This window comes from Lissotriton helveticus, chromosome 3_1, assembly GCF_964261635.1.
Source record: "Lissotriton helveticus chromosome 3_1, aLisHel1.1, whole genome shotgun sequence".
NCBI classification, from domain to species: domain Eukaryota; kingdom Metazoa; phylum Chordata; class Amphibia; order Caudata; family Salamandridae; genus Lissotriton; species Lissotriton helveticus.
Window position 1 is genome coordinate 215,139,988 of NC_136061.1, and position 26,706 is coordinate 215,166,693.

The 26,706-nt window shown below is 43.0% G+C and overlaps 1 protein-coding gene across 2 annotated transcripts in view; it reads left to right on the top strand.

The window, feature by feature from the left end:
- Positions 1-26,706, top strand: part of RASL10B (RAS like family 10 member B) — an 865,262-nt gene that overhangs the window by 439,170 nt on the left and 399,386 nt on the right. The window lies entirely within an intron of this gene.

Consider the following 26,706-nt stretch of genomic DNA (forward strand, 5'->3'; position numbering starts at 1 on the left):
AAGGAAACTCTAAAGGAATACAGCAAAATAAATATAAGAATTTCGGCAAAATCATCATCTTCATGACATTGTCCATATAGTGACAGGTGTAGATGGTTAGTACGCTCGAGCAAGCTCTCAGACTTTTTTATCGTAGGTAAAATATTTATTTCGGGGATTTGTGAAACTGGCGATTTGATCTTAATGCCCAAATATGTCGCAATGGGGACTATATTAGGAAGTGATGGGGGGTTGTGGCCAGTGAATAAGATTTGTGTCTTAGCCATATTTAATTTGTAGCCCGAGAAGGTACCGAACTGCTTGGCCAAATCTTCTATCTTTGGAAGTGCTTTGACTATATCCGTGGTAAGGACAACCACGTCATCAGCATATACCAATGCCCTGTAATGTGTACCTGCCGCTACCACCGGTGTTATCTCATGCGCGTGGTTTAGTTTATTTAAAAAGACATCAATATAAATTGCAAATAGCAACGGGGAAGCTGGGCACCCCTGCCTAGTACCTCGACAGATAGGAAACGAAGTTGATGTATTTGCTCCAATTTTAATAGATGAGGTAGGTGTATTATACAAAGCTTTCAGTGCCCTCATCATACCTGGTCCAAATCCCTTAAATGATAATAAGTCCCAGAGATAGGGCCAAGCCACTCGATCAAATGCCTTTTCGGCATCTAAAAGAGTAACCCCCATCGGTGTATTTGTACCTTCTGCCCAGTCCAGCAATGCAATTACTCGACGGACATGATCCGTGGTGTCACGTTTAGGTATGAACCCATGTTGCCATCGCGATACTATGGTAGGAATTATTGATGACAACCGTGTTGCTAAGATTTTAGAAAAAGCTTTGCTGTCGGCATTTATAAGTGAAATCGGCCTATAGGATGCCGGGTCAGAAGGAGATTTGTCCTTTTTAATAAATGCCATAATGGTCGATTCAGCCCATGAAGGAGGAGTGTCACCTTTCTCTGCTGCCAAGAATGTAGTCAACATATCCTGTTTTAATAGGTTTCTGAACATTCGGTAAAATTCTAGAGGAATCCCATCAGATCCCATGGCTTTACCAGTAGCCAGAGATAATATCGCAGTGTTTATCTCTTCCCAGGTGATATCCAAATCTAAAAGCTGAGACTGTTCTGAAGAAAGTTTGGCCACATTATCGTTAATAATAAAGTTCAGAAATAAATCAGTAGAATAATCTAGTGTATCTTGAGTGTATAGCTTACAATAGAATTGTCGAAAGACATCTAGAATTTTATCGGGTTTGGTATGTGTCTGACCTGTCTCATCTTTAATTGAACTAATAAAATTTGATGCCACTTTTTACCTCATCTTTTTTTGCCAAAAATTTCCCTGTTTGTTCCCCCATTTCGAATATCTGTGCCCTCATGAGTGCAGATTGTTCTGCCAGTTTGGCTGCGAAGACTTCATAAAGTTTGGCTTTATGAATGGCTAATGTTGATTTAATAGCTTCGGTGTTCTGGTTATTCCTAATGGCAGATATCAGCTTCTCTTCCCACTCACGAACAGCTTTATATAAAAGTTCCATTTTATCACGAATGAGTTTTTGTTTATTAATTGAATATGAAAGGGTCTCTCCTCTCACCCCCGCTTTAAAAGTATCCCATACGATTTTAGGGGGGGCGCTGCCTCTATTGAATTAAAAAAATTCCATGATCCACTTGCCCATATATTCTATGTATTTTGCATCCGCCAACAGTTTCCGATCAAATGACCACTGTTTCAAATGAAAGCTGGGATGAATATTTATTTCTATCATAATTGGATTATGATCCGATATGATGCGGGGAAATGTCTCAAATCCAATATTATCAATAAGAGAGGTATTAATGGAAAAAATAGTCCAACCGCACCATCTTATGATGCATGCGGAATAAAAAGTGTAAACGGTATCACCATCAGCGGACCGGTATAGGACATTGTCACGAAGGCCAAATGAAAGAGAGTATGACCTGCAAGAGTGTGTATAGGAAACCTCACACAATCCCCTTCCTTTCACTCACTTGATGTATATAGCTCACTTTTTCACGAGTGCACTATGTCACATTGCACGCACTTTTGTATATATGCGCCGTTTCGTACCAAGTATTGATGGATTGTCCGAATTGATTTACCTGTATTACAAACAAAGTATTCATGAATGAAATTAATTCAGAGATTAAAAAGTACATTATTACTCTGTTTTTTCCTCGATATGGGATTTGCTTTTTGATTTGTTTATGAAGTAGCTTTGTTTCTTAATGACTGTACGAAGTAATTGAAAATAACTTGTGTTTAACTAAGAAATGACTTTGGAATGAAGGTATATGCATTTGTGAAGTAATTAACTTGCATACCCGACAGAACCACTGTATATACTAAATTGTTCTGCCCAGGTTCTGAGGGATACTGGGTTACCCCATAGCGATTTACCATAGTGTGCCCCAGCAGAGTGTCAAAACCATAAAACCTTTAAAACAAACCCTAGCTGACCCCACCCAGGACGATTATGCCACCGCGTATTTTTCAAACTGATACAACTTTATACCTGCCACCCTCCAGGGAGAGTTGGACTGGCCAACTCTGCATGGTGCTTAGAGGGGGTAGTAGGGTGACCAACTGACATGGGTGCAAATTCAGGACAGTGAGTGTAAAAATTCTGAACAAAGGGTCAATATTTAGGACAGGAGGTCAAAATTCAGGATGAAAGGTATGTTTTACAGACACATCAGAGAAGGTTGTGCAATAGTATATAAGTAAGTAAATAGACAACTACTAAAGTACAAGTGAAAATAAGTTTATATATCAGGTTGAGACAATTGTGCACTTCATGGTTTGTCAGTGTGCGCGCAGCTTTAAGCAAATGTGCAGGTCTTTTTGTGGGAACAAAACCGCCCCCACCTTTCCAGCTCCCAGAGAAAACGCCTGATGCTCGGTCCGGCCTGTCGGGCCTTGATACCACCCTCCAGTGGTGCCCCTCATCTTCACATAGACCCTCTCTCATGTGTATTTAATTTCTTCTATAGTGCTACTCATCCCAAGTATGTGGGGCAGAGTGTTGGAGTGCGTTACAACACACACATATTATATAGAAACATTGACTCATATAAATGTGAAAGTCAATGTATAAGAAATGTTGCTTCAGATAATGGGGCTTACAATGTGTAATCATACTTTCATCCATTATTCAGTCTTTCACCATTCATTCTGTCCTTCCATCTGTGTGCCCATCCATATCCATATTCATCCATTTACAAACCTATCCATCACGTGACCTTCCATCCATCATTTAACTCATCCATCCCTCAATCCACCCTTTTACGCATCCATCATCCATCCACCCTTTCACCCTATCCATCCGTACACTCATCCATCCACTCTTCCACCCATCCATCCATTCACTCATCTATCCAGCCATTTACCTATCCAGCCATCCTTTCACTTACTCATTCATCCATCCAGTCACGCATCCTTCTACCCATTCACCCATTCAGTCATCCATTTACCCTTCCCCCTTTCTCTTTCAATTCCCCTTTCACATATGTTATGTTATGTTATGTTATATATATATTTCTATAGCGCTCGGCTGCCCCAGCAAAGGGGCGTCCCGGCGCTTACACCAATACAGAGAGAGGGTTGCTGCGGATGTAGATTGCCACTAATATAACATAAACATTTATTAGCAGAAGAGGTGGGTTTTTAAAGTTTTCCTAAAAGGCAGAAGGTCATTCAGACCACGGATCTGGGGAGGTAAGGTATTCCAGAGCTTGGCTGCCAAATATCGGAAGGAACGGCCACCCATCCGTGATAACTTGACACGGGGGACGACTGCAAGGTTTTGTCCTTCCGAGCGCAGAGTACGCCGAGGAGTATACGGTGTTAATAGCGAACTCAGCATAGGTGGAGAAGCGGTTTTCAGAATTTTAAATGCAAGACATAAAGTCTTGAAATGTATCCTTTTCTCAACTGGAAGCCAGTGGAGTTTGGTTAACGCACTTGCCACTGATTGATGCCGAGGAAGGCCCGTCAAAGCTCTTACTGCTGCATTTTGAACTCGTTGCAGTCTTGCTTTCTCAGCTATGTTTACCCCTAGAAGGAGCGAGCGTGCGTAGTCCAGCTGAGAGAGGATAGTTGCCTGCACTACGAGTTGACGCGTCTGAGGGTCAAAGAACTTAAGGATCGGCTTAAGGTTCCGTAAGATCCCGAAGCATGTGGCAGCAACCTTTTTTGTCTGATGAGTGAAGTTAAGGGCGGAATCCACCCATACTCCAAGGTTTTTCACAAGATTTTTTGGGTCGGGCAGTTTGCCGAGTGACTCCGGCCACCATATGTCGCCCCAGGCTGCTGCCTCTTTTCCCACAACCAGTACCTCTGTCTTCCCAGCGTTAAGCTGGAGGAAGTTAGATGTCAACCAGCTGGTAATGACGGTGAGACTCTGTTTGAAGTTCTGTGCACTCAGGCCACCCGTATCCCTTTTTGTCACCACTAGCTGTGTGTCATCAGCATAGGATACCAGCGACAGTCCCCCTCTCCTGGCTACCTCAGCCAGTGGTCGAACATATAGGTTAAATAGGGTGGGGCTGAGCGCTAAACCCTGGGGGACACCCTGTCTGATGGAACGCTCTTTAGAGAGGAATGGGGGGGATGGACACCCTAAAGGATCTCCCACAGAGAAATGCTTTAAGCCAGTTGAGGGCTTGTCCCGCTATTCCTGCCTCCTCTAGCCTGTACAGCAGCACCTCGTGTGATACCGTATCGAAGGCAGCACTGAGATCTAACAAAATCAGTGCTGCCGTCTCGCCAGAGTCTAATATGGCTCGGAGATGCTCCGTCACACTCAGGAGAGCTGTTTCGGTGCTGTGGCCAGCACGGAAGCCATGTTGAGACCTATCAAGAATAGAATTGGTCACAAGAAATTTAGTCAAGATGGTATTGACATGGAACTCTGCCACTTTAGCTGGCCATGGGAACAGTGATATAGGTCTAAAATTTTCAGGCAGAGTGGGGTCTAGCGTAGGTTTTCCTTCCATCTACCCACCCATCCATCTACTTATCCACTCATGAATCCATCCATTGAACCTATCATTCATCCATCCTTTCACTCATCCATCCATCCTTTCTCTCATTCATCCACCCTTTCACTCCTTAACTCATCTATCCATCCTTTTGTCCATCTACCCACCCTTTCACTCACTCATCCAGCCTTACATCCACCCTTTCACTCATCCATCCATCCATTCACCCTTTCACTTATCAATTCATCAATCCACCCTTATCAATTCATCAACCCATCCATCATTTTACTCATCCATCCACCCATTCTCTCACCTGTCATCCACCCTTGCACTCATCCATCCATCATTTCACTCATCTATACAGCCATCCATCCAGCCATCCCTTCCCTTCACTTACTTACTCACTCACCTTTTTTCATTAATTATGAGACCCATGAAGAACTCCACCCTCGCTGTAGTTCCTAAAGCAAGAGGTGAGGTGGGGTAGGGTTCACTATGCCCCTGCACGTAGGCAGTCTGAAAAAGTGGAAGGCAGTAGTCATGCATGATGCACAGTGCCTGGACGTGGGGCGACTGTGGCATGGTGTTGTTTCCAGAGCTTTAAGTGGGATATAAAAACTAGGGGAGTCTCCCCAAAAGGGTGTTTAATGTAATAAATGCGTGGCTTAAAACACATAAGCTAAAAATCTGTGCTTAATATAAGGTGCCACTGACTGGTATTTTTGTTGCTTGTGTCATTGCATCCAGATATATAATACAACAAGTAACATTACACTTGGAACAAGTAACGTTACACCTACAACAAGCCAGAACAATTGTTGGTTGTTAGTTGCATAAAATAAAAAGCAGCAACCATGGCTGCTATACTATAACAATAATCCTTTCCTTTAAACTTCTTTCACTGCCTTCATCCAATTAACGGGATTCTCAGTTAGCAGCAGCATGGGCGTTTTTGCACTTCCATCTGACAGAATGCCCTGCCCTGGACCGAGTGGTACAAAAGGGAGTGGTGATGGACGGAGCATCTGAACCAATCAAACATTCACACCCAGTCAACAGATCTGGACCGAGGCTGGAGGACCTCACCACATGCTGTGCCATCCCAGACTGACCCATTGTCCTTCTGTACCTGGCAATCATCAGCCCCACACAGAATGACAATGGGCGGGGTGGGGCTGCTCTTGTGCTCCAAGGATGAGTGCGAGGCACCCTGTCAGGAGGCTGAGGCCTCTCAGGGGAACAGCTCTGTTCCCTGAAATGCCTAAAATGACAGACAATAGGCGTCCGTAATAAGGATCTTCTCGGACAACAGACGTGAGGTCCAATTTATGGACTGTCCGTGAAATTTACGGACGGTTGGTCACCCTAGGGGGGAGTGAAAGAAAAGAGGAACATGGTAGGCATAGGATATCGTCTTTTCTAACCCCCCTAGTAGTCTATCAAGACTCTTTTATAAGTCTCTGGAGCCACCAGGTGCGGGTAAATAAAAGGACGTGGCGGGTGAGCTGGCCAGCGGATGTGCACACAGTTCTCCCCAACTCCATCACAGGAAATATCATACAGTATCATCTGCTGTGCCCAGTGTGACTTTGGGCAGGATTGTACTGGTGTTCTAGCCAGTGATGCAACCAGCGCTGGATAAAGCATCCATGTTGGGGCCAGATATCTCTTCCTGGCCCTTTGCTGGGTGAGTGATTATGGCTGCCGCCACAGTTGCTTCTTCGCAACCCTCTCAGGCTTGATGCTGTGTGAGTCATGGACCTCTCCCGTGCTGCGTATGGGACTTGCTGCACTTAGCGGGTTCTGCAGGGGAAGCCCCCCCCCCCCCCCAACACCCTAGTCATCGCGCCATTGCTATACATCCTCTGGCGTGGCGGAGAAGAAGGACTTCCCATCTAGGGCCAGCCGCCATTAATCCCCAGTTGTTGGAGTCTCTTCCTTGCTAAGAAGTATGGTGCCCTCTGTTTTTGGACATGGCTGTGAAGTCCGGGAAGAGGCATTGTCTACCTGGTAGGGGCCATTCATGCATACCTGTCGCAAGCGAAAGCCACTGGGCTGGCAGCTCTCACCCTTTGCAGCCTCCGTGTCATCTCCCCCAGCATGCCGCAGCTCAGTCACCAGTGCTCCCGGGTCATCCCAGGCAGACAGGAAGCTTATTAAGATGCCGACATGAAGATAATGGAATTATGTTTATTTGTGGAATCAATCAGTGAATTTGTGAAGCGCACTACTTACCCGCGAGGGTCTCAAGGCGCTGGGGGAGGGAGGGGGGAGGAGGGGTGCTGCTACTGTTCGAAGAGCCAGGTCTTGAGGAGCTTCCTGAAGGAGAGCAGGTCCTGGGTCTGCCGCAGTTGGGTGGGGAGGGTGTTTCACGTCTTGGCGGCTAATAAGGAGAAGGATCTGCCGCCGGAGGTTGTTCGTTGGATGCGCGGGGCGGCAGCGAGGCTGGCGGAGCGGAGTTGGCGGGCGGGGGTGTAGTAGTTGAGTCTGTTGTTCAGGTAGGCTGGTCCAGTATTGTGAAGTGCTTTGTGTGCGTGGGTGAGTAGCTTGAAGGTGATCCTCTTGTTAACTGGAAGCCAGTGTAGGTCTCTTAGGTGGGAGGTGATGCGGCTGCGTCGAGGGATGTTGAGGATCAGGCGGGCGGAGGCGTTCTGGATGTGCTGCAGCCGTTGTAGGTGTTTGGTCGGGATTCCTACATTGAGTGCCTTGCCGTAGTCCAGTCTGCTGCTGACGAGGGTCTGGGTCACCGTTCTTCTGGTTTCGCTCGGGATCCACTTGTAGATCCTGCGGAGCATGCGGAGGGTGTTGTAGCAGGAGGAGGAGACAGAGTTGACCTGCTTTGACATGGAAAGGGAGGAGTCGAGGATGAATCCTAGGTTGCGTCCGTGGGTGTCGGTGCTGTTCCCAGTGTGGTCGGCCACCAGGAGTTGTCCCAGGCGGAGGGGGTGGGGCCAAGGATGAGGACTTCCGTCTTGTCCGAGTTCAGTTTTAGGCGGCTGCTCCTCATCCACTCGGCGACGGCCTTCATTCCCTCGTGGAGGTTTGTTTTGGTGGTGTGCGGGTCTTTGGTGAGGGAGAGGGGAAGCACAGCAACCCCTTTCCATGCCCTCTGTGACGCACCTACAAGTCATGTGATACCACGCACTGGCCTGACCTTGCGTTGTGACGTCGCTCCGGACGTGTGAGATCCCTATGCGCTTTGTTCCTGCAGCAGGCCACACGTTTAATGGAATCCTTAAGCAGGTAAGTTAAAAGATATTAGGCCAGCTCGCTCCCTTTTGTACGCGCCACAGTAATTCAATTTCAGTCTCCAATCATCAACGTTGCCAAAATGTAGACTGTAGCATTGTGCTAATATGCGGTCACCCACCTCTAATACGTCGTAGGAGAGCTGATTGCTGCAAAACTGTAATGGGGAAACAAGGGGTTATAATTTTACCTGTATCTTCCGTAATTTCCCCGGAATCTTCCTGCTTCCTTCCTCATGTCGTTTCATGCGCCATTACAATTCCATCCTCGTTGTCACTATTGAGATGCCGACACGAAGATAATGGACATATGTTTATTTGTGGAAGCACAGCAACCTCTTTCCATGTCATCTGACCGCTGCAACCGTCCCAACTCTGATAATCCTGGATTCCACAATCTAAAATCCAGTGTGGTCAGCATAAGTTGCTTGGACATTTGGTTAACATGGTTGCTAGGATATAACATATCTCCTCCTTTTATATTCAACAAAACGGACATACAGATATGATAACAGAATTAAAACACACTAAATACACAACCATAAATACACTTTCTTGGAAACCTAATATTCCAGGTGGATACACCATATAGATGGTATCTACCCAACCTATCACAACGAGTAACATTACTCATGCACAAACATAGTCCTTCAACCAGGATGGTTTTGTCCTTAACCGCACCTCTTTGTTAATCACACTGCTTGGTTCTTTGAAACTACTATTCCTGGGAACATCACCACCCGAACCCTTTAGCCAAACCATGCTTTTGCATTACTTTACGGGTATTCCATCTTTTCCCATCATCCTACCTCACATTGTTGCCAATAACGTTATTGATTCGTTTGGCCTTGGACCATTTGGATTGGACTGCTCTTTGACTTCCAGATGCACTTGTTCTCACCCAATCACCTCACGCAAATGCATGTGGTTTGTTCACTATTTTTGCATTGTGTCTGTACTCATACATTTCTTGATACCTTTTCACCCTGCGTTCCACATCCTTCTTCCTTATATTTCTTGCTATTGACCTACTAATCCAATCAGGAATTACCTTAGTGTTTGTCTGCCTGACTTTAAGAAGACTGAAAGGAGTTTCCAATGTGGCAGCATGAGGCATGTTGCAATAACTGCACAACATACCTAAACAGCATTTTTACATTCTTTCTCACTGTCTTCCGCTAATTGCATACACTCCTACAATACCCGGTTACATCTTTCCACAAGACTATTTTTCCTTGCATCATAAACTGCCGTAGTGGGGTGCACTGCTCAAAGCACTTTTATATACCTCTTGAATTCTTCTGCTAAAAATTGTGGCCCGTTGTCTGTGACAACACACTCCGGGTACCCTTCCTTGCGAAACAACTCCTCATAACAATTTATGATGTTGGAAGCCTTATTCCTTCACAAAAGTCTCCTCAGGCCATTTGGAAAGATAATCAACTAATTCAATAGCATATTTGTTTTCTATCCTACCAGCTCTAAATGGCCCACAGATGTCCATAGCCACTTTTTGCCATGGTTTATCCAGCAAACATGTAGGTGTGATAGGAGTTTCCAAGGAGCTATGACATTTGTCACTACACGTACATGCTAAACAATTGTGAACACAACTCTCAATTTCCTTGTCTATGCCCGGCCACCAAAAATTGACACATGCCCTTCTCTCTATACCTGACATACCAGTATGTCCATCATGCAACAATTCCAACAATCTGACTTGCAGATTTAAAGGCACCGCAAGCCTGACATCTTTTCGTACAATCCCATCTACCACTGACAACTCTGACCCCACCATCTTATAATCACTGAACTCTTTTTTCCTTCCACCACAGAATACATTGAACTGGTCATACTATCCGCAATTTGCTTCAAAACCTAATCCATCGTTATGGCTTGTTTCCATTCATCTTCACTAATGGCTCCTTTACAAGATTCACCTACATTAGCTACAAACCATTCTTCCACGTCATCCGCTTCATCTTCCAATCTGGAGTCTGTCAAAGGCAAACACAACAAGCAATCAGCATTTACATTCTTGCTACCAGGAACATACTTGAGTGTAAAATCATATTTTTGTAACCTGTTCCTCCACTTAGCAATTCTTGGAGTTGCTTTGCCTGCACCCTTTGCGGTAAATATGTAAATTAACATTCTGTGATCAGTTCTTCACTCAAAACTCTTCCCCCACACATATGTTTTGAAATACCTGACCCTCCCCTCCACCAGCAAGCCAATGCTTCTCTTTCAATAACCGAGTATGTTGCCTCCGGCCCCTGGAGAGTGTGCAAGGCTGCTACTACCCCCTCATGACCGTTCCTTCTTTGCATCATTGCAGCACCCAAGCCATACTCACTTGCATGCACAACTATTATACTACGATTACTTGAGTCAAATGGTTTTAAAGCAACTGCAATCACTATTTCTCTTTTAATCTCATTGAATGCAAGTTGACATTCACTAGTCCATATACATTTTACGCCCTTCTTCATCAAAGATCTTAAAGTGTGTACCTTTTCCGCAAATTGTTGTACAAACTTGGAGTAAAATTCGGCTAGACCGAGAAAAGAGCGCACTTGCTCCTTTTCAACAGGTGATGGTGCACATTCTATGGCTTCCAGTAGATTTTTCTAAGGCTTCACACCTTCTCCTGATAATGTGTGTCTTAAATAATCTAACTGTTTCACCCCAAACTTGCATTTGTCTTTGCTCACAGTTAACCCAGTATCCTGCAAGTCGCTCACCACACAAGCACATCATCTTGAGATACCAAAACATGGGATACCTCCTTTAATATACTGCTCATAAGTCTTTGAAAGACTGCAGAAGCCGATGCTAGGCCGAATGGCATACGAATAAATTGAAATGCTCCTTCAGGCGTTATAAATGGGTGTGAGAGGTCTAGATTCAGTATGCAAGCGTATCTGATGGTATGCAATTGAAAAATCGATAGTTGAGTATTATTTGGCATTCTTTATACAAGAAATAATTTAGTTAATATGTGTAACGGGTGGCGATCAATCCATATGTTACGATATGAATCTCTCAAGTTGACACACATGCACCAACTTGCCATTTGGTTTGTATGCCAAAACAGTAGGCCTAAGCCATTCAGATGGTTCTATTGGCCCTATGACCTTGGCATCACAGAACTTCTTCAATTCATCCATCAATTGAGCCTGCAAAGCAAATAGCACATTTCTTACTTTGTGTACCTTCGGTATACTTCCTGTCTTTAAAACTATGCAATGTTCAAATTTGTCTAAACAACCTAGTTCGTTGGGAAATAATTTGGGGTACTTAAGACTCCACAACACACTCTCCACATCTTCTGTCAATAATACCTGTTGTGGGTGGTTAGGGTTAAGTGTTATGCTCAAAGCTTTCTGTTCTTTGCAACCTAACAAAGCTCTCCCCTTCTCCACCCCATATACTTTCCCACAACTCGTTCTATCCTTGTACGATAGATCACACTGAAAGTATACTATTAAGGGAAGTTTCACACCACAATACCCTTCCGGTTCAATGTCTGGTGGAAACAATTTGTATTCACTTAAACTCTCCTACACATGTATATTAATAATAGTATACGGGGAGCACGAGTCTGCCCAAACAGATACACATGTCCCATTTATTTTTATAGTTCAACAGGGTAGATTATATCCTTCTTTTATTTCACTAATGACCTTCTCACCCTCATTCCCTACTAATATTTCAACTCTTCCGTCTTCCTCAGAAAGTTCAAGTGTAATCTCTTTAACAGCATTCACAGTACACTTCCAACTTTCTTAATTGCCTGCCTTGCACATGCATGAGAAATGTCCCATCTTTTTCATTTAAAACGCCTTACATGTGCTGCTGGACATCTTTCAGCCTCCACAGTATGCCTAAAACTACTATATCTATAACACACCTATTTGTTCTTAATAGACGGTATCTTGGACATTTCAATTGGTTTTTTGTTTCTGGACAACATTCACATTATTAGTATCACTTTTGCTTTTGGGATTGATTCTCATTCAGTTCTTTGACATATCTAGATGTATTTTCAACGCGCCTAGCAACCTCAATAGTTTTTTGCAAGGAAGGATCTTCCAATTCCAATAACCTTACTTGAATTTTTATGTTGTTGGTTCTGTTTATAAATTGGTCTCTAATTATTTCCTCATTTAGATCTTTAAATCTACACGTCGCAGCTAAAGTTCTTAATAGAGATACATACTGCTCTACTGTTTCCCCTTGTAGTTGGACTCTTGAAAATACCTTGTCTTTCTACTACAATACTAGTTTTCTTACCATAATTGTCCTCCAAAGCTTTCATAACCTCAACATATTCATGTAGTGATGTTTCCTTTGAACCAGACCCGTCCCCGCTACCACCTTTCTAGATTTGGAGATATAATCCTGGCAAGGTTTTGGTAGAGTTTTTAAAACTTTCACACCTAAATTGTGTTTTAATAACACAACTTTTTGCAAGGACACAAACGTTTCACCCCCTTTTGATTCTAAATAGGTTACAAATGACTCACACAAATCCTCCCATACCATGACTGGTACCCCAGGAATTTGTAGAAATTTGGAAGGAGCTACAATAGAGGAAACATCCATATCTGTTTTTCTGGAAATACACCCAATTAATTGAAATTATAAATGAAGCTGATAATGCAAATTACTACATAAAGTTCTCAACAGCTCTATGCTAGTACTCTCCTCCGTTCTATACCAGTACATTTAGTAATCCAATAACAAACTAAAACAAATAAAGTGGTCACCATAGTTTTGCCAAATCGATGCTGCCGTAGTAACAACAGATGGATTCCTTTTAGCCCAAAAACTGTCACTAGTCTTTCCTTAATGGATGTGGTCGGGCGGTGTACTGCGCTAACACCGGTAAGACCGATCCTCTGCCGTGTGTTGCACCAAACGCACCTAACTGTTACCAAGGCAACTCAGTTGCTCCAACACAATGGCCTGAAAAAAACCCATTGTGATACACCTTTGAGACACGTGATACCACACGCTGGCTTGACTGCGCGTTGTGACATTGCTCCTGATGTGCAAGAGCCCTACGCTATTTGTTCCTGCAGTAGGCCACACTTTTGATGAAATCCTTAAGCAGGTAAGTTAAAAGATAATAACGCAGCTCGCTCCCTTTTGCACGCGCCACAGTAATTCAATTTCCGTCTCAGATCATGGTGTATAATGTTACCAAAATGTAGACTGTAGCATTCTACAAATATGCAGTGACCCACCTCTAATAAGTCGTAGGAGAGCCGATTGGTAGCCGCAAAAGTGTAATTGAGAACTAAGGGGTTACAGTTTCACCTGTATCTTCCGTAATTTCCGGGGAATCTTCCTGCTTCATTCCTCATGTCGTTTCATGCGCCATTACAATCCTATCCTTGTTGTCACCATTAAGATGCAGACACAAAGATAATGGACGTATGTTTATTTGTGGAAGCACAGCAACCTCTTTCCAGGTCATCTGACCACAGCAACCGTCCCAACTCTGACCACCCTGGAATCCATAATCTAGAATCCAGTGTGCTCCGTATAAGTTGCTTGGACACTTGGTTAACATGGTTGCTAGGATATAACAGCCAGGAAGTCAGGGAAGAGAGAGACTTGGGCATTGTCTACCTGGTAGGCACCAGGTGTGCATGCCTGCCACAAGAGAAAGCCGGTGGTCTGTCAGCTCTCACCATTTGCGGCCTCCGTGTCCTCTCCTCCAGCGTGCAGCAGCTCAGTCACCAGTGCTCATGGGTCATCCCGGCAGGCAGGCAGGTTCCGCCCTCTATCGCAAAGGGGGTCGTTCTGCTGAGCCCAATGTATTAGCGGTAGGTGTGAGTGGAGCGCGCCTCACCGGGGTTCAGTGCCCTCCGATGCTGCCAAGGAACAAGTTATCACTGTCTGGCCACGCCCTGGGTGACATATCCTACTGCACGTCCGCCATCTTTGTCATCACTCCAACGTGCGGTCTCCTCATCAATCGGAGCCTCAGTCATGCGTGGCCAGGAAGGGTATCCGCAGCATCCCCTTGGTGCTCCTGGGAGTCAGCCCCTCTCAGTCCGGCCAGTCGGCTATACTACTAGCCAACATAAAAGGAGAAGCAGCATCTATGGCGATCTGCCAAAAATTAAAACAAACAGATATAGCAGAACAACCTTTTGAACTTGCCAGAATAATTGAAAAATCCTATGAAGAATTAGGTAGAGATAGTTTGGGTGGGAAACCACTAAAACCGCAACTAACTGAAAATCCTGAAAAAAACCTTTATTAAGAATAATCTCATTACTCCAAAAAAGAAGTGGGAGGGTAATAAACAAACCACTCCCAGAGAAAAACAGTTTCAGTCCAGAGGAAGGTCTCCCCAACGGAGAAATAGATCTCCAGGATAGGGGGCCAGGTCTCCACAAAGGGAGCCCTCTGAAAAAAAGATACAACCTTAGAAATAGGCACAATTTAAGAAAACCTGACAGATATCAAGATAATGATACACGTCCCTCTCGATCTTTTCAGACTTCCTCACAGAAATCGGAAAGAAGAGGACGGTCAGAACATAAAGAAGAGCGCGTCAAGTCCAAAGATAAGGAACCTGCTCATCAAAGTAAAAAATTAAAATTTCCCAAAAAGAAGGTAGCTAGTATTAAAATAAAACATGCCGAGGATTCTGAGGACACAACTCAAGAACGCAGAATGGGCCCAGACAATGCTAGACAGCGCAGCAGAAGTGACCATAGCTCGCAAGATCCTGATGAATCTTCTGGAGACAGTGGACACGAATTAATACATTCTGGTGGAAACTGCAGACACCAGAGTTAGTGTACCCCATAAATTATATGAAATAACATTACGTATAGAAGGGGACAAAACTAGGAAAATAAGAGGTCTCTTTTGGGAGAATCTATCTAAAGGCTATGATATCCTGCTTGCAGAGAAAGACTGGCCACCAGAGTTTGTCAGGGAATGCCCACATGGCGAGGAAATGATTATGCCTGCCTTCTCAAATCACATTCCAATGCATAAAAAATACACATATGCTAGAAAATGGGCAGTGGCCCAAGCCCCTGCATTATAGAAAAATCATGTAGGATGGGATGAGGATTCTCCTCACCATAGAATTCAGTTAAAAAATCAACCTACTGCACAGAGGCAGTATCCTGTTAAGCAAGAAGCTAAAAAACAAGTCCGGGAGATCTTAGATCAACTAGAATACCAGGGGGTGATTGAAACATGCACCTCACAAATGAACAACCCTTTGTTTCCTGTCTCCAAACCAGACGATTCATATCGTCTAGTTTTGGATTACAGACACCTAAACTCCTGTTGCAAAACATTTGCAGTACAAAACTCACACAGTGCAGTACTATTGAATAACATCGTGCGCAAAAAATATAAAACGACATTAGAAATTTCAAATGCTTTCTTCTGTCAAAACATTGCACCAGAAAGAAAGTATTTGACCACTTTCTCCAGTATGGGGCCCAGAGGCAATTTTGTCGTCTTCCCCCGGGGATTCAAGAACAGCCCAGGATTATTTTCAGCAAGGGTAACAGAAATCCTACAAATATATGATGATGAGGCATTATCTTATGTCGATGACATCTATCTTACAGACGAGGACCTGAAGACACACTTGAAAAGAGTGAACACCATTATACTTGGGTTCGCATCTGAAGGGTACAAATTCAACTTTAAAAAATCACGAATTGCCCACCTAACTGTCCTATTTTTAGGATATGAGTTATCAAGTGAAGGCAAAAGCCTAGCAGACAACTTCTTAGAGAAGTGTGCAGTACTCCAAGCTCCAAAAACGCTGAAAAACTTACAATAAATTCTAGGTTTCCTGAATTTTGGAAGAACTTGAATTCTAAACTACGCAGAGAGGGTTAAACCTCTCTACGAATTAATAAAACCTGATTTCAAAACAAATAATTGGACTCAGAAACACACAAAAATTTTACGATCAATACAAACAGACATGTTAACTAAAACAAAACTGCAAACACGCGCAAACGAACGCAACCTTGTAATCCGAGTCATCCCGGAAGATGCGGATTTACGTACCTGACCTCTAATGAGGGAGAAACGGTACCAATAGCTTATAAATCACACTTGTACACACAAACTGAAAAAATTCTGACTGCGGTTCAAACTGCTGTAGCAAAAGAAAAAACCCTAGCTCAAGGGAAGAGCATATCTGTTTTAACAGTAGTATCAGCCTTTGAGGCAGTAACAAGACCGAGCATTCCAAATGCTATGGCATTAGATCCAAAATGGATACAATGGGTTATTTCTCTTGCTGCAGCTGACGTGATACACGCATTTGATCCCAAAATGAAAAAGCTTGAATATCTAGAATACGAACATGAATGTCCTCTGCCGATCGAAATTCTGCCTCTCGAACATTACGCCTGTGTAATCTACACAGACTCATATGCGCAACTCTACGTTGTAGATAAGCAAATTTACAATGCGGCATGCGCAATCATTAAAGGTTGCTGGCGCATAGGTAACTTCAGACCAATGGTCACTAAAACTGAATCACTCAAACTGTACAGCTCAGCGAGCTGAACTAAAAGCTTTAAAGATGGCGCTCGAAAATGCCGATCGCGAATTCCCCACACTAATAGTGTGCGACTCGCATTTCTGCGTCCAGTCTTACAATGATTTCATGCAGACCTGGATTGAAAACGGTTACGAAGATAAGACAGGTGTCACAATAAAGCATAACAAACTATGGGAGCAAGTAGTTCTTTTACAGAAAGAACTACGAAAGACTCACGTGATACATACGCAGAGTCTTCGACGTGATGGCGTTCACGTTGCAGGGAATTCATTGGCTAACAAAGCCACAACGGCAGCTGTTCAACCGGCTTCCGTAGCTACAAAAAAGCGTTCTAAAAAACAAATAGATGGAGAAACCATGCTGGCGGTAAAAGCCTCATTAAAAGGCGACTATGCGGCATTACCTCTAAATTATCCACTCGATAATACATACATAATTGACGCAAACTCCGTTCCTTTTGCTCGAATCCCTGGAGTGGGGGATAGAGTAATTCCAAACACGAACCGGAGAGATTACTTGATTCAAGAAGCACACATGGGAATGGGTCTGAGGCACCAAGAGATCTTGAAATCTCTAATAGAATTGCAATCACAATACTGGTGGCCGGATGAGCGTGCAAATTTATAACTTTGCAATGGATTGTCATGACTGCAATAGAGATCGCAGTTGTGAACCGGACCCGATACCAGCCCAGACACCTCTATTAGACAGCATTAGGCTATCTACACGCAGACGTCCACACGGAAAAATGGGATCCCATAAATATTAAGACGAGATTCATTTGGATGTGGCCCCAGCGCTCGGCAGACGCCAGAACTGTTATAAAAGATTTGCGAGTCTTTATCGGCACATACGCAATTGGCATGCTACATTCTGACCAGGGTCCTGCGTTCAGCTCTCGACCTTACATGGAGGCCATGGCCAGCCTGGGCATTGCATTGCGGTACTCTAGTCCATTCCATCCTGAGGGAAATGCGGTAGTGGAGAGAAAAAACAGTGACGTAAAGCAATCTATAACAGCAAGGGTACTAGGTTGGGGTGATGGGTGGGTCAAACATCTAATAAGTGTCCAACGTAGTCTTAATAATCTGCCAAGAAATTCTCTGGGTGGAATCACTCCATATGAACTTTTGTTTGGTACAAGAATGATAATCGAAGACCTCGATAGTCAGACTTCAGTGGTGGAACAAAAAACCTTTGATATCAAAGATCGTTTTACAGGACTTAAATGAAACAAGAAGAAGTCTAAGTAACACAAAGCTAAAGCCAACGGCCACTGAAGAAAGACCACCGGTCCCAGCAAGACCTGTCTGGATTCCAAAGATTGGGGATCTGGTCAGAAAAAAGATCGCTGTGAAGAAGGAATTTGGGCCTTCTTACAGAAAAGCTGTACCTTTCTTGGCAATCAGCGGAACAAGATCAGTAGTACTACCGCCCCTTGCTGGTAAAAAGGAGAACAGAGTTGTATCAATCGACCTGGTAAAACTACAATCATGTGGCCAATAATAAAGTAGGCCCAGTGGACTCCCAAGAAATAGTAGAAGACCAAACCTTGCTACAATTCAAGAGGTTCAAACTGAGAGACTAATCACATTTGATAAACCTGCAGTGAATAAAAAAGGACTATGCAACAAAGCCATGGAACTTGTGCCTCTTGAAACCCAAATTGCAACAGCTCATCAAGAAATACCTGTCTACAATGATGTAGCCTCTGACCATACAAATCCAAAGATTAATGAAAATCCGGAAGCAATTCCAACAATTGACAGAACTGCATCTGGCTACGTCATCAATTTCAATGACTTTTCTGAGGATCCAAATGAACATGAAGAAAAGCCAGCAAATAAAACTGTCAAAGAAAAAACAACTGAACTCTCATCAACTCGGAGAGACATATCTGATTTCACCATGGATTGAATTGTGGATTATGTTAGGTGTACTTTTCCTCCTACGCTGGCTCATTATGGTTTTAAGCTTGGGAAGAATGATTGATGGAAAATACAGTACAATGGACGCAGCAAGTCAGAACATCAACTTGGTTTTAAAACCTCACAGATCTTCTCACATTGAAAAAAGAGAACTATCATCAGTAAACATCACAGCCATTCCTATACCTGGTGGTGTAGCATGGGACGCTACTGATTATGACATCTATGGCCCGGTTGAACTATTAAGATATCTACATCAGTTCAAGGTTTCTTTAAGTGACTTTGTATCACCTAGAACTTTCTCTGATGATTGGGACTTTGAAAATATTAACAATATGATGTCAGATTTAGAAATGTCATCAAAATTTACAGAACATGATTACTTAGAAGGTTCATCAGATTATGAAGAATTGTATTGCTTTAATCATTATGGGCATCACTATTTGCATAAATCTGCTAATCCTAGAAATGTTTTTACTTATAATCAATGGGAACATTGTCCAAATCCGCCAAAAGGCAGTTCGAAATTTTTTTATGAGAAATTCCCATACTTCTCTGGGTATAATAACACTGATCCAGAAACGTTTTATTTTAACATTGTAAATAAGACAGGAATGAAAAACATGTTGACGAATACTAAACTGATATATTCTGCAAAATTTTATGGAAAAATGTCTACATTTGGTTTTGAATTTTGGAAAAACAACATTGAGACAAAAACTGTATGGGGTACAAAAAACTGGCAAGTACAAGGTTTAGAATCATTATTCAGAGCCTGCATGATCCCAGAACAAATAATGTTCCTGAATGACACCATTCAACAAACAACCTGTCTTGGCTTAGCCAGGATAAAGGACTTAAACAAACCGTCTATACCAAAGCCCATACCTGATAGTAATAGCACTACAGATGTGGAGATAGACGTATCCCATATTTTACACCAAAACAGAACTAATCCTGATTGGAGAAAATGGTTGATCTGGCCCACAGACACTAATAACTGTCAAGATAGATTCCTGAACAAAACACAGGGGTTCCAACAGAACAGGCCTGACCCAAGATATTCACAGAGACAACATCCAGGGATAATAACATACAGTGTAGGAAACTTAAGCCTCAAATGGCTACAGAAATCCACACTACCTGAAATTAAGCAACACTTGACTTTACTTTAAGAAGGTGCTGACTTGCGAGATTTCTTATTGGGACCTCGCAAACAGCGTCAAAATGTTTCATATACGCCAGTATATATGTTGCTTACAACAAAGCTTGGAAAGTAACGCAAATTGAAACTGCTGACAAAATACGAGAAATTGATTGTATTCATTTGGAAAAAACACTGTCTGTAGTGGACAATGGGTTAACGACTCTGTCCTCCAGAATTTATTTACTGGACAGCATTGTATAATCTGCTATTGATATAATAGAACAGGATATGCTAATGTTACAACATGGCCAGTCCCAATTACGTTCTATTGTACAGTTAGGCTGGACGTTACAAAATCTCCTTTCAGGCTACGTGCCATGGCGTCTAATCAACACAACGTCATTATTTTCTGTCTTTAACCTTACAGATAAACACATCTCTTTGGCACAGAGAGGGGCAAACTATACGGTGCTGAGCATTGAAAAACTAGAAAGATTACCATTGACATCTCCGAAAAACCTGTCATTGAATGGATAATACATGGCACCATTACAATTCCGATAACGACTTTTCAGTTTCAATATTGCCAAAAGCACATACCAGCGGGCCTGTATGAAAGGTTGGGTAAAGGGTACATCAAGTCGACCTGGAATTCACCTTACACACATAGATGTTGGAGTGGGGGGGAAAAAGAGGTATTTCTTAGTGGTAACAACTGTAAAGATTCACTAAGCGGTACAATTCTGTGTCAAGGAATTAACTTGCATGGAGCCTGCGAAGGTTCATCAAATAACCTTTCATGCCACGTGCACGGCACCCCTGCTACACAAATCGAACCTTTTTTCAGACAACTTTCCAACGGCAGTTACGGTAATAAGGGACTGCAGCTGTTGTGGCATGGTGCCAGGAACGGCCTATCTCGTCAGTGTTACATCCAGGGTCACTTGCTGTATGCAAGTATTGTATCCAAACAGCAAAACAAGCAAAGAGGCAACGATAGGGCCTTCTCTGAATATCTCTTCTATTCGAATTGATACTTTAAGCAGAATGAAGTCTATTCTTTTACAAACAACTGTTCCTTTAACCTCGTCTAGAGAAACGTATGATCTGCAAGTCGCAAGGACAGCAGCAGAGATACATGCATTATTATCGACAAATTGCCCTGTGCATTTAGTAGAAATGTTAGGTCAAATCTTAAACACGTCAGATGCCAATGGCATCGCACATGTATTTAAGACAATTTTTTCGGAACTGTTAGCACCCTTTGAAGCAGTCCTGAGCATCTTCCCGAATTTCGTCCACTCTGTGTTCTGCGGCCTGCCTCTCATCTTGGGACTCGTAGCAGGAATCTTATTTTTGTTCCTTCTGATCCGATATGGCAAGTCAAGTCACAGACAAAACTCAGGCTACCATGGAAGAAACCATCCTAGCAATGGGATACAGAGATCGGATTACTGAAGTCCTCGGCTTGGCTCGGCTAAGGGATCTGAATACTACCTGGTTTCTTTCATTCAGACCAATCTGGCAAGATTGCATCCTACCTGTTCTACGATGCCTGCTCTGCAGAGAAGAATGCCTGTTAGACATCTGTCTCATCAACAACAAAAGGTACCAGAGGGTCTCGGGGAATGTGCCCAAAAGAAACAGAGAGCCAACCTTTCCCAGCAGACCAAAGTGATACAACACAGAAAATTCTCAACAGGATGAGGAGAGTACCCATCAGTCACCATACGGATCCGCCCTTCATCATTTGGGATTTTATCCGTACCACCCGTCTGAGAAGCTCGGAGCCACACTGTGAGGTCAACCCGGTGGTAAGGGGGTTCCTCAAAGGAGAATGGCAGTGACAGTGTGGTAGACCACTCGATATAGGTAAGTGGCCCTGGATGTGGGACTGGGGTGTGCAGTGCTAGAAAAGGTGATAAAGTGAAAGAAACCCATAAAGTGTGTGTTTAAAATTGGTTTGAATAGGCACTTGAAAGAAAGTTTATTCCGTGTTTGCCTAACATACCAAAAGTATAAAAACAATATAACCTAAGGCCTTCTCATTAGGTAGACTGCTCTAGGTCAGAGTAGGTCGACTAGTTTCTGCAATAATGGGACTATAGTTCCCTTGCATTCTTCAGGACCAATATAAATAAAAACTACTGCACCAAGTGAATTAAAAATAGTAGGTGAAAGATGACACCAGGGTAACAGTGCAAGTGCTAATAAGTCACCTGAACGCTCCCGGTGCCCTTACAGTCTGTGTTGATCACTAAGGAGAAAAAAGGTGGGTTAGGTATGGTTAACAGTATAAACTGGGCTGACCAGAAAGTCCAATTTATGTGGATCAATTCTTGCATCACATTAACTATGTTGACATATAGGCAATAAATGATCAAATGACCAAAATTAGAATTTATTCGGAAAGACAATTTCATAAGCCGAATATATCGTCGTCCTTACCTAGATCTGTAAGGATGACTAGCCTCACCCCACCTGGCAGCGGCTCAGGGGAAAGATGAAGCACCGCTCTATAAAACATGCAAGGAACACGTAAAAAACACAACACACACACCAAACATAAAGCATTTCCTCTGAAAGATTGCCGACAAAAAGTGGTATCTGTATCTCTATCTCATGGATATTTATAGTATCCATCATTCGCGGAGCCAGGACTGTGTTTGAAGGCTGCTGTCGTTTTTTAGAAAAACGCGGCTCTGCGCGTGTAAGGGCAGCAAGCGCGAGATCTGAGCTCAGTTTCAAAGTTAAGTAACATAAAATGAAGTAAAGGGAAAGAACGCGGAAAAGCGCGTGGAACAGCGACATGCTTCTCCTACCTCTCCGTCCATCTGTCTCACACTCCCATCAGCAGTGCCTATGGATATCGATACTTTGCTTGGTTCGGTAACGGCTCATGCAAAGTGTTGTCCCCAGCGGCTACTTATTCTGATGACGGCATTCGTTGAGACCTCACCATTACGATTAGGTGGCGGTGAGGTACGAGATGAAAGCGGCACACAGGTACAACCTTCTGTGACCATTGCTGATCTAGACACCGATGACGGCAATGCATCTCACATATGCACTGTTTCTACTTTTTCGGACATGGTCCAACTTTCACCTACTGTTGTAGATGAATTCTTTGCCAGCCTATCTTAGTTAATGTTCTCTCCTAACAACGAGAATAACTTTTGAAAACACGAGCACACAGCGTTCCCTGAACTCTGAATTCGGCCTTCAGTTTTGATAAACAGAACTGCTGAAAGACAATTGGAACAATTTTTTTCCCCTGAAAGCGAAATTATTTTTTCCCGTTCCCAAAATATTTACCTTTTTGGCACATGATACTCTGCTTAAAGTAGAACTATTCTTAGAGAACAAGATTTATATTTGTGAAAACTCTAGAGGCAATATTTTGACTTAGCCTCTAGCACATGTACAGTCTTGTATAAATATGTGATGAAATGGTCTCGACGTTCTCTTCTGTATTTAGAGCCATTTCATAAATGTAAATTTCGTGCTTCATTCAGTCAATATTTCAATGTACTATATATGCATTATCTGAATGATAACACTGCTTGAAAACGTACAGTATAATACTCATTTTTCGTGTATATACCATTTCAAATGCATTTTATGTATTTTGGGGTGTGATGGAAAACACATGCATAGATATGTTTAAAATTGCTTAGTATTTAGTAATGATGGACATTATACGTGGAGTGGGTGTTGTAGACAAATCTAGGACCCTATTTAAATATTCCCGATTTATGCCCTTATGTGGTTATATCAAATCATATCCTTATAAAGGCATAAGAATCATACCCATATTAAGTCATAGCCAATGCAGTCCAAATACGGCAAGGCTACTCCCATAGACTCCTAGAAAGCACAACGCGTTCTTAAACAAACCAAGCCTCCCGCAGCCCGGGAATTCCCCCTGCTTCTGTATTGATTTGTCCTAGAACTCCTGGAGTCCTGAAAGAACTGCGAGTTCTTAGTGACGTCTTATGTCCAACCTTACGTCAAACTCTGCACCTTCCAGGTATAAATATACCAGCATCTGCCCTAGCAAAACACACGGTGGTTTGGAGCAGATCGGCTATCTACTTGCCCGACGCCCTGCTGTAGCGAGTGCCGAAGGAAGCCGACCCTCCCATTGACGCACTGAGAGAGACGCTGTCTTTTCTCCTGCCGAAAAATCCAGCTCCAGAGTTTCCCTGTCACCCTTGCGGGTTGCTGGGAGATCGAGTCCTGAGAGAGAGATACAATACCTCCTTCATTCTATAACCAAGGTATGGAGCTGACTAGACCCATAGAGAATTCTTGATTCAGATTCTTGGCAGAAACTATCTTAACTCAAACTACATCTCACTTGCTCCTTCCCATGTACTAGGCTTAGGTTAGGTACACAGGGGTAGGCGTATCTTAGAAGCACCAGTTGAGTACGTTTAGTCATTATTTTATCATTGTATGTATTTTATCTATTTTAAATACCGTATGGCTTATAAACCATACCATGCTTTTACAGTACTATTTTACAGTACTCCTTTTACTGTACGCACTTTACTTTATGACAAGTATTGCGATTGTAGCAATTCACTTCTCTTGCATGAGAAAGAAGACTGTTCAATAAATAACCTCTTTTATTGAAAACGCCTGTCTCTCTGTTTCCCTGCACTTCTGGTGAAACTAAGCATGCACGATTGACTGAGTAAAATAGTTATCTATTGTTTCCGCGACTCTGGAGATATACTCCTTGTTCTAGGGGAGCAAAGTTGTCATGTTTATGCGGTTGTCAGAAACTAATCCCTTCTTGTGAATTCGAGAAAGTTTCTAGTGACCTCTGAGCTAGCTGGCATTCATAATTAAGTCTAACATATTCAGTAGAGACCTAGTCGACCTCAGTCCTACGTCTAAACTATCGTTTGTTATTCCAATGCGCAGAGCCTATTGGGAATATAGGAACTACACTACAACAAACTCCTCACAGAAATGTTACAATCCTCATCTGAATCCCTACTGCAGTTCTAGGCCCTAACAATACCCTTGTGGGCACTTGAACTAAACCCTGGTCTTGCCCACCCGTAAGCAGACAGGTGATACATCATCACAAACCTGATCTGGGGAACTCTACCCTCTTAACACAGCACCCTACTCCTGAGAGCCTGGTACTATACTCTAGGCCTCCACTAACTGGTTTAACTACAATGCTTTGCCTACTATACCTTGATAGAGAGTTGAAAGTAATTGAGACATTTGGGAAGAGAAAGTTTTCTTCGACTAGCCTGCCCCTCAGGTCAGTCAATGCCAGCTGTTTGCATTATTGGACTCTATCACTGAGATCTTAACTGCCGTCGCAGAAAAAATGTACACCAATTTGGAACAGACAATTCAATATGGCTAGGATGTAGCCAAGTACATAATGCAGACAGGCCGACTGCTTAGGCAGAGTGGTCAGCACTAGCGTGGTGCACCGCCTTAACCCCTAGATTCATCAAAGTCCCCTTTTGCGAGTCTGTAATAGCGATCATTAAGGAATCGCTATTACAGACTCGCAAAACGGGATTCATGTAAAAATCGCAATTTGTATTGCGATTCCTACAGCTTCCTTATTTGCGATTAGCTAATTGCTAATCGCAAATAAGGAATAACTCCCCATTCATCCCTATGGGCCTAAAGGCCCATAGGAATGAATGGGAAGACATATCAATGTGCGAATCGCTATTAGCGATTCGCATTTTGAGTTTGCGATTTCAAGGCTGCAGGGGTGTCCAAAGGACACCCTGTTGCACCCCTGAAATGACATTGGACGCTGGTGTTACGCACACACATGTCCCAAGGACATGTGTGTGTGTAACATACAACTTAGAAAAATGCACTTAAGTGCATTTTTCTAAGTTTCCGCTATTTACCACGAGGTTTGACTTCGCGATAAATAGCGCCCCAAATTTGCGAATTCCCAATTTTAAATGTTTCATGAATTGCATTTAAGGAATCTCAAATAGAGATTCCTTAAATGCAATTCCTCGCACAATTGCGAATTCTATAATAGCGATTTTTGCATTTGGGATGCAAAAATTGTGCTCGCAAAGGGCCAGATTCTCAGAATCAGGCCCTTTGCGAGCCGATTTTCTTTTCATGAATCTGGCTGTTAGCCCCTTAGATCTCTTCAAAGAAGTAAGGCAGTATCCGTAAAAAATAGCGGTTTCACCTTCAGACAGCGTAAAAGCCCACCACCTCAACAACAGGGACCCAAGTGCCTTCCGGTGGGGGTTAGGGGATCCGCCACTCTAAGAGCCTGAAAATCATTGTGGCTTCATGTGTTACTGCTTAATAGTAAAATAATTTTATATGCACCATTTGACTGGTACAAAATAATGCATTTTTGCACTTTTGTGTTCATGCGTATGTAATTTTTGCACTAGCTGATAACAGCAGATGTTCATGCAAAATTGCACTGCACCATCGCAGCATTACATAATATCTCTCAAATGGTTCACTTAATCTGCTGTGAGAGACTGCCCTCTCACTATGTGCGAACATAGAGGGCATCACCTCTACAATCTAGAGGTAATATTGAGCATTAAAAGTGTTGATGTTATACAAGGATATCTGTTTACCTTGAGAAATTGTGTATCGTGGAATTTTATCATTAGCATCACTCTGTTCAGATTGCCGGGCTATGCTAGGGCCATGATGTTAGAATTGAAAAAGTTGATTTGTCTTCTTTTTCTTCCTCCATTCCCTATTCACCGATACTTGCTCCATGTTGCATGCATCCTTTTGTTTCACTGCCTTTATTTGCCCCTTTCACT